We start from the raw sequence: 6986 nt of genomic DNA on the forward strand, positions 1-6986 counted from the left end.
ATAACCTCGGAACTAACTTCCTGATGTGATAATGAAAATTAACATTTGTATCAAAACAGACGCCCAAATTTCTCACCACCTGCTGAATATTTGGGACCACCATTTATTTATTTTTTTAAATCATGACCGATTATAACAGCCTCTGTTTTATCATATTTAAGTGAAGAAAAAATGCATGCCATCCAATTTTGTATTTCTGCTATATAAGCTTAAATAACATTTAAATTAGTCAGATCATTGGGATTCAACCACAAATATGACTGCAGATCATCTGCATAGCAATGGACATTTATGTTGCATTTTTGAATCACAGAACCAAGTGGTAGCAAATATATTGAAAACAAAATTGGCCCTAACACGGAGCCTTGCGGAACACCACAATTAATTGTTGAAGAGGAGGACATCTCATCTTCAACAGACACTACAAATTTCCTACTCGACAAGCAGGAAACAAACCAGTCTAAAGCCACCCCAATTTTTGCAGCTTTAACCATCTTATTGTAGATCCTTCGTTGTAAGAGATCCTTCATGTCCTCAAAGTGAACATGAAGTTTAGTTGATTCTCCTTAAACTTGTGCGACCTCACTATACGCAACGCATAATTTAAATGCATTAAAATAGACTGAATACTGTTCACAAGACTCGACACTGTCATTTAAGGGTTAAACTTCTGGAGCACCGCGTCACGTGACAACAGCATGATGTCGATTTCCATGAAGCGCTTCTACGGGCACAGTGCCAACAAAAGTGCCTCTGGTAAGAAACCTCTTTAAGTTTTCTGATTGAAACCTATTTGGTTGTAAAGAGTAGCGTCTCTAGTTTTGTTTGATATGCCACTTTACAAAATCCATTCATTTTTCACGTGTCAGCGCGCTGATAAAAATGAAGTCCACATATGTGGAAAATGGACCTTATTTCCTCAAAAGATGATTATTTTGTTATCACTGTACATTACAGTTCTATTCATTAACATTAATAAATGCATTCCTATATTTACTGTACATGATCACATTGAGAATAAATGTATTCATCCAAAAGCTGAAAAATGTGTCTTTCAGAGGCTTTATATGGAGTTAGGATGAAAATAAGGTGCATTTCAAACTGTTCTGAGACCAGTGCAGACAGACAGCACACTGGAGGTTAAGTCATTCACTAAATAGGGAGCATGGGAGCACCCTATAGCTCTCTATGCAGTTAAGTGTATTCACTCCTAAAATCTGATCAAAAGTTCAGTTTCAGGCTGCAGATGATGTTTGGATCACTCAACATGTTTGACAGACATGAGACAATGATAATCAGTACATAGATTCAGAATTGATAATGCAAAATTTGTTGGCAGTGATTGGATGATGCCGGACATTACTTTAAATCAGAATTATTTATTCAGCTTTATAGAAAATCAGCTGTAATGTCTAGAACGTCTTAAAAACATGAATAACCTGAATAACTCCAGGACACATGATAAACAATTTGATCAAAATAAATCTGACTTTCTTAGTCCCACTGTCCACATGTGTGGACATACATTTTTAGGAAAACTATTTGCTCTAGATTTATTTATTTATTGCTTGTTTATTAAGTGGAAATTGAAAATGCACACAGCAGTCATGCGGGTGGTTAAAATGCGAATATCATCATTTATCCAAGGAGATTTATGTATTTCTGACCTAGTTCTTGTTTTGACAGGGGCAGTTGAGTCTAATATGACACACACAAATTATTAAAATCGTTTAACTGATCAGTTGTGCTGGCATCATGAGCCCAGTTATCAGAAGAATATGCAAATCTCTTTACCATTTCTGAAGCTGTAATATGAGATCGATAGGAGAAACTTGTCTTACTTTTCTCAGCAGTTAATACAATGTTAAAGAGAATTCTTTTATTGTCTGTCACAAAAGTGTCCTCTATTTACAGATTACTTCATCAGATCTAGTGAATAACCTCGATTCTGCTATATATACATCAGTGTGTTCTTGATTCGCTACAAAGACCGGATCAGAAGAGTCATTCATTTGGTAATCAGACAACAGTGGTCACGCTGTATGTTGTTGATTCACTAATAAGAATGAACAAGACTTCAATTAGTTTGTGTTTAAACTGATAAATCACATGTGTAATTCTAATGTATTTAGAGCTTGTGCTGCTGGTTCACACACTCTTAAGTGTCTTGGGCCTGTTTCCCATTTAGCTGGCCAAAGAAATCCCAGCTGAAACTGACTGTGATAATAGCAATTTCAGGACGATAATCTCAGTAATTCACAGCTCACATGCATCTGAACACCCTGACACTGAAGCCCAAACACCTGGCTCACAACTCGCAGTTATTCTGGGTAAGTCGGACGCTTCTCCTGCAGGGTGTGAGGACGTTTGCTCAGGTGCGAGTCAGGTCAGCGTTTAGCAGCACAGAGAGGAGGCTAAACTATGAAAATCCGAATGATCGTGTCTTAATTACGTCAACATTTTTATTCTGGAAATGGATTTGGAATATTGAAAATACTGGCTGTGTATTGCTGATTGTGCACATATGACATCAAGCTCCAGTGAATATCTCAAGTCTTGACTTTAAAAAGTTCTTGAGTATTTCCACAGATACTGCCCAGGAAGAGAGAGAGAGAGAGAAGTGAATCAAAGACAGGTTGAATCCTACAGTGGGGCATGTTGTCACACTATCTGGGGACCAGGCACTGTGTGAATATGTTATGATTAAATCATTTCATTCGTATCTTATCCGTTTGCTAAAGTTACCACACACTGGGTAACTTCAGTAAACTCTTTGTCAGCAGCCGATAATAAGCATCATTTGTCCAGTATGTTCAGTGTTTCTGTCAACAGATGGCCACATCGCTTCATTTCTAACAGGAAGTGCACAATGTGTCTGTCCCAACTTCCTGTAAGTGTGTCTAAAACGGGTTTTGCTCATGATCTGGCTAAAGAAGATCCACAGTCCGTTAGAAATAAATGAAAGAATTATATTGAGTGTTTTTACATGTGACTACAATTAGTGGAAAAAGACCCTGGATCATCCTTCGTACATTATAATGTGAAGTAATTCTTATTTCAATGCGTAAGGATCCACCAAAATAATCTGCTTTTTACTGTCTGAACAGATATGGGTTTTGGTGCGAAATCGGAGCCTTCTCAGTCTAAATGTAAAATGTTAATATACTGTATGTTGGGACATAGCTATGTTTTACAGCTCATTCAGCCATTTCTAGATCATGACAGTGTTTGTTAGAAAGAGACTTTAATGCTGATATTTCTACAAAAATCCAAGTTATTATCATCAGTTGTTTTCTGTACAAAATCATGGTGACAGTGATGAGTTTAAGATCGTCCCCTACTGACAAACCTAACAAAATATAAGATAAAGTGATTATAAAAGAGGACACACTTACTTGTACTTGTACAGTTCCTTTTCAGAGGATGATGATGTTTGATGACGATTTATTTAGAAGGAATATTCCGGGTTTAATGCAAGTTAATCTCAATCAACAGCATTTGTGACAACGTTGATTACCACAAATAATAATTTCGATTTTTCTTTAATAAAAGCACAAATGTGTGTTCCAGTGAGACACTTTCAATGGAAGTCAATGGAGTCAATCTGTAAACATTAAAATGCTCACTGTTTCAAAAGTATAGACACAAGACATAAACAATATGTGTGTTAACATGATTTTACTGTGATCAAATCACTTACTAACTGCATCTGTGAAAATTAGAGCCAATTCTACAACACTTGTTGCCATGACGATGTAATGCCATAAACCCTAAAATGACTGTAAAAATGATGATTTAAACAACTTTACAGCTCAAATAATACACGATACACATTTCTCATCAAATTGGCAGATTTTCTTCTCTTTTTTTAAGCATGAAGTTTACTAGATTTTGTCAAGACTTAAAGGGGTAGTTCACCCAAAAATGAAAATTCTCTCATCATTTACTCACCCTCATGCCATCCCAGATGAGTATGACTTTCTGTCTTCTGCAGAACACAAATGGAGATTTTTAGAAGAATATTTCAGCTCTGTAGGTCCATACAATGCAAGTGAATGGTGACCAGAACTTTGAAGCTCCAAAAACAGCATAAAAGACTCCGGTGGTTTAATCCATGTTTTCAGAAGCGATATGATAGGTGTGAGTGAGAAACAGGTCAATATTTAAGTCCTTTTATACTGTAAATCTACACTTTCACTTTCTCCATCTGTTTGACTTCACATTCTTCATGCATATCGCCATCTACTGGGCAAGGAAAATAATTTCTAGCAAAAAAGGACTTAAATTTGTATCTGTTTCTCACTCACACCTATCATATCGCTTCTGAACACATGGATTAAACCACTGGAGTCTTTTATGCTGCCTTTATGTGCGTTTTGGAGCTTCAAAGTTCTGGTCACCATTCGCTTGTATTGTATGGACCTACACAGCTGAGATACTCTTCTAAAAATCTTCATTTGTGTTCTGCAGAAGATAGAAAGTCATGCACAGATGGGATGGCATGAGGGTGAGGGACGAGTTGAAATTTTTTTTTTTTTTTTGTTATTTATTATTTCCATGAATTTTTTTCCTCATCAAAATGTGCATCAGTTGGCATCAGTCATTGTTTACAATTACACACCATGCTAATGAGGGACAAAAAAGGCACAGATTTCACACATGGTCTCTACATACTGTATGGCTTGGGTTCCTCCTTCAGTTTAAATCTGTAGGAGTTTTAAGCCACGTCTTGATGAACCATTCATCTCTGTTGCACAAATGGTGCACACCAAAATTTCTTACAGGTTTTGGAATAGTTGAAATCACCCAGCTTAACAAACACAGCTAATAACCAATAAATACAAAGTCAACGTGCTTTATTTCTGTTCAGACGGTACTCAGCTTTCAAAAGACAAATTCCGTACTACACAGTAAAATTAAGACGCCTGTTAACTGGATCAATTCACCATGAAGCAAAATCATTCATATTTGAGTGCAGCTCAATTATAAACCCAGTTTCTTCAAAACTCTCCCTAAATCTCTCTAATAATTCAGGACCAGAGGGTCTAATCTGGTTTGCTCTTGCTCCCTCATTTCATTGGATATTACGAGTCATTTTAGAGCCCCGCTGGCTCTCGAGTCAGAACTCCGGCCAACAGATTTGTTCCAAATGGAAAGCTCGGTACCAGATGACTCTGTGTGGAATGATAGATGGTTGCGGAGGAGACGAGACGCTTTCAGGCCCTGCCAGATCTACTGCCAAAGAGGATTCTGGGAAATGGGCAAAAATCTGGCCTGCTACAGAGTTTGAAACGGAAGAGTACTGCTTACTAGTCCTGTATGCTGCCTGTTCATTTTCTAAAAATCGAATGCTGCCAGAATGTATTATGCATAGATAAACGATGACCTTCTTTACGTCTTTCAATACAGAAAGAAATCCAATGATGCAGCAGTTTTTGTGGCGTGTGAGTTTGATTGACATCTGTCCATACGGATACTTTTATCTATTACTCTGTCTCTCTATAAGCGGCAGAATTCACATCGCAGATGCTCACACACAGCTCAGATATCACTGTGAATGTAAAAACAATGTGATGAAATTGAGACTAATAGCTGATGTCTGCAGATGTCTACCGCAGCGTGTTTCTCTTTTGGGACGAATTGATCAGCTGCAATCTTCTGTTGTATTCCCGCGCAGAAAACACTGAATTTAACACAACTGCCTGCAGTGCTGTCACGGTTTTGGATCAGGTTAAGGGTCATCCTTAGGACAGGCTCAGATGAAGATTTGAGATCAGAGTATGTCTTGTATCTATACTGTTTCAAAAGTATAGACACAAGACATAAACAATATGTGTGTTAACATGATTTTACTGTGATAAAATAGCTTACAGGGTTTACAGTGTTACATCGTCATGGCAACAGAGTTGTAAAATTGGCTATAACTTCACACAGATTTGGTTAGTAAGTGATTTTATGACAGTAAAATCATGTTAACACACATATTGATTATGTCTTGTGTCTATACTTTTGAAACAGTGAGTATTTTAATGTTTACAGATTAATGACCCCATTGACTTCCATTGTAAGTGCCTCACTGGAACTGCCTTTTTATTTTGGTAACTGGTTAGAATAAATTTAAAGAACAGTTAATAACATCTGTGCTAAGGATGAGTGATATATCAGTTGCAGTGCTGCCAGATCTCTCAAGAAAATAATAATAATAATAATAATAATAATAAGGAACCTGTTCCAGACAAACAAGCCCAAAATAAGGGACTCGCCTCAACCAAAATAAGTGAAAATAAGCATTAATATTGTTTTTTGCCCATGTGGGTGAATAATCAGCATAGAAATCATAACAAGCAAAGCATATTGCAGCTTATTTAAAATATCAACTTTTTAATACATTTATTCTTAATATTAAATATATAAAATATTTGTAAAATACATCTGGCCATCTAAAATAAATGAATAGCCAAAATGCATGCACACACTGCTTGGGGGTGTCTGGATTAAACGTCATCTTATGCAGGCCGAATTATTTTTGGGGGGGTTCCGGTTCCCCCTTTTTCACCCAATTTGGAATGCCCAATTCCCAATGCGCTCTAAGTGCTCGTGGTGGTGTAGTGACTCGCTTCAATCTGGGTGGCGGAGGACAAATCTCAGTTGCCTCCATGTCTGAGATCGTCAATCTGCGCATCTCATCACGTGGCTTGTTGAGCTCGTTACCACGGAGACGTAGCGCGTGTAGAGGCTTCACACTATTTTCCGCAGCATGCACGCACAACTCACCACGCACCCCACCGAGAGTGAGAACCACATTATAGTGACCACGAGGAGGTTACCCCATGTGACTCTACCCTCTCTAGCAACCGGGCCAATTTGGTTGCTAAGGAGACCTGGCTGGAGTCACTCAGCACACCCTGTATTCAAACTAGCGAACTCCAGGGGTGGTAGCCAGCGTCTTTTACCACTGAGCTACCCAGGCCCCCGAAATGAACTGG

The sequence above is a fragment of the Myxocyprinus asiaticus genome, chromosome 27 (genome assembly GCF_019703515.2).
Source record: "Myxocyprinus asiaticus isolate MX2 ecotype Aquarium Trade chromosome 27, UBuf_Myxa_2, whole genome shotgun sequence".
NCBI classification, from domain to species: domain Eukaryota; kingdom Metazoa; phylum Chordata; class Actinopteri; order Cypriniformes; family Catostomidae; genus Myxocyprinus; species Myxocyprinus asiaticus.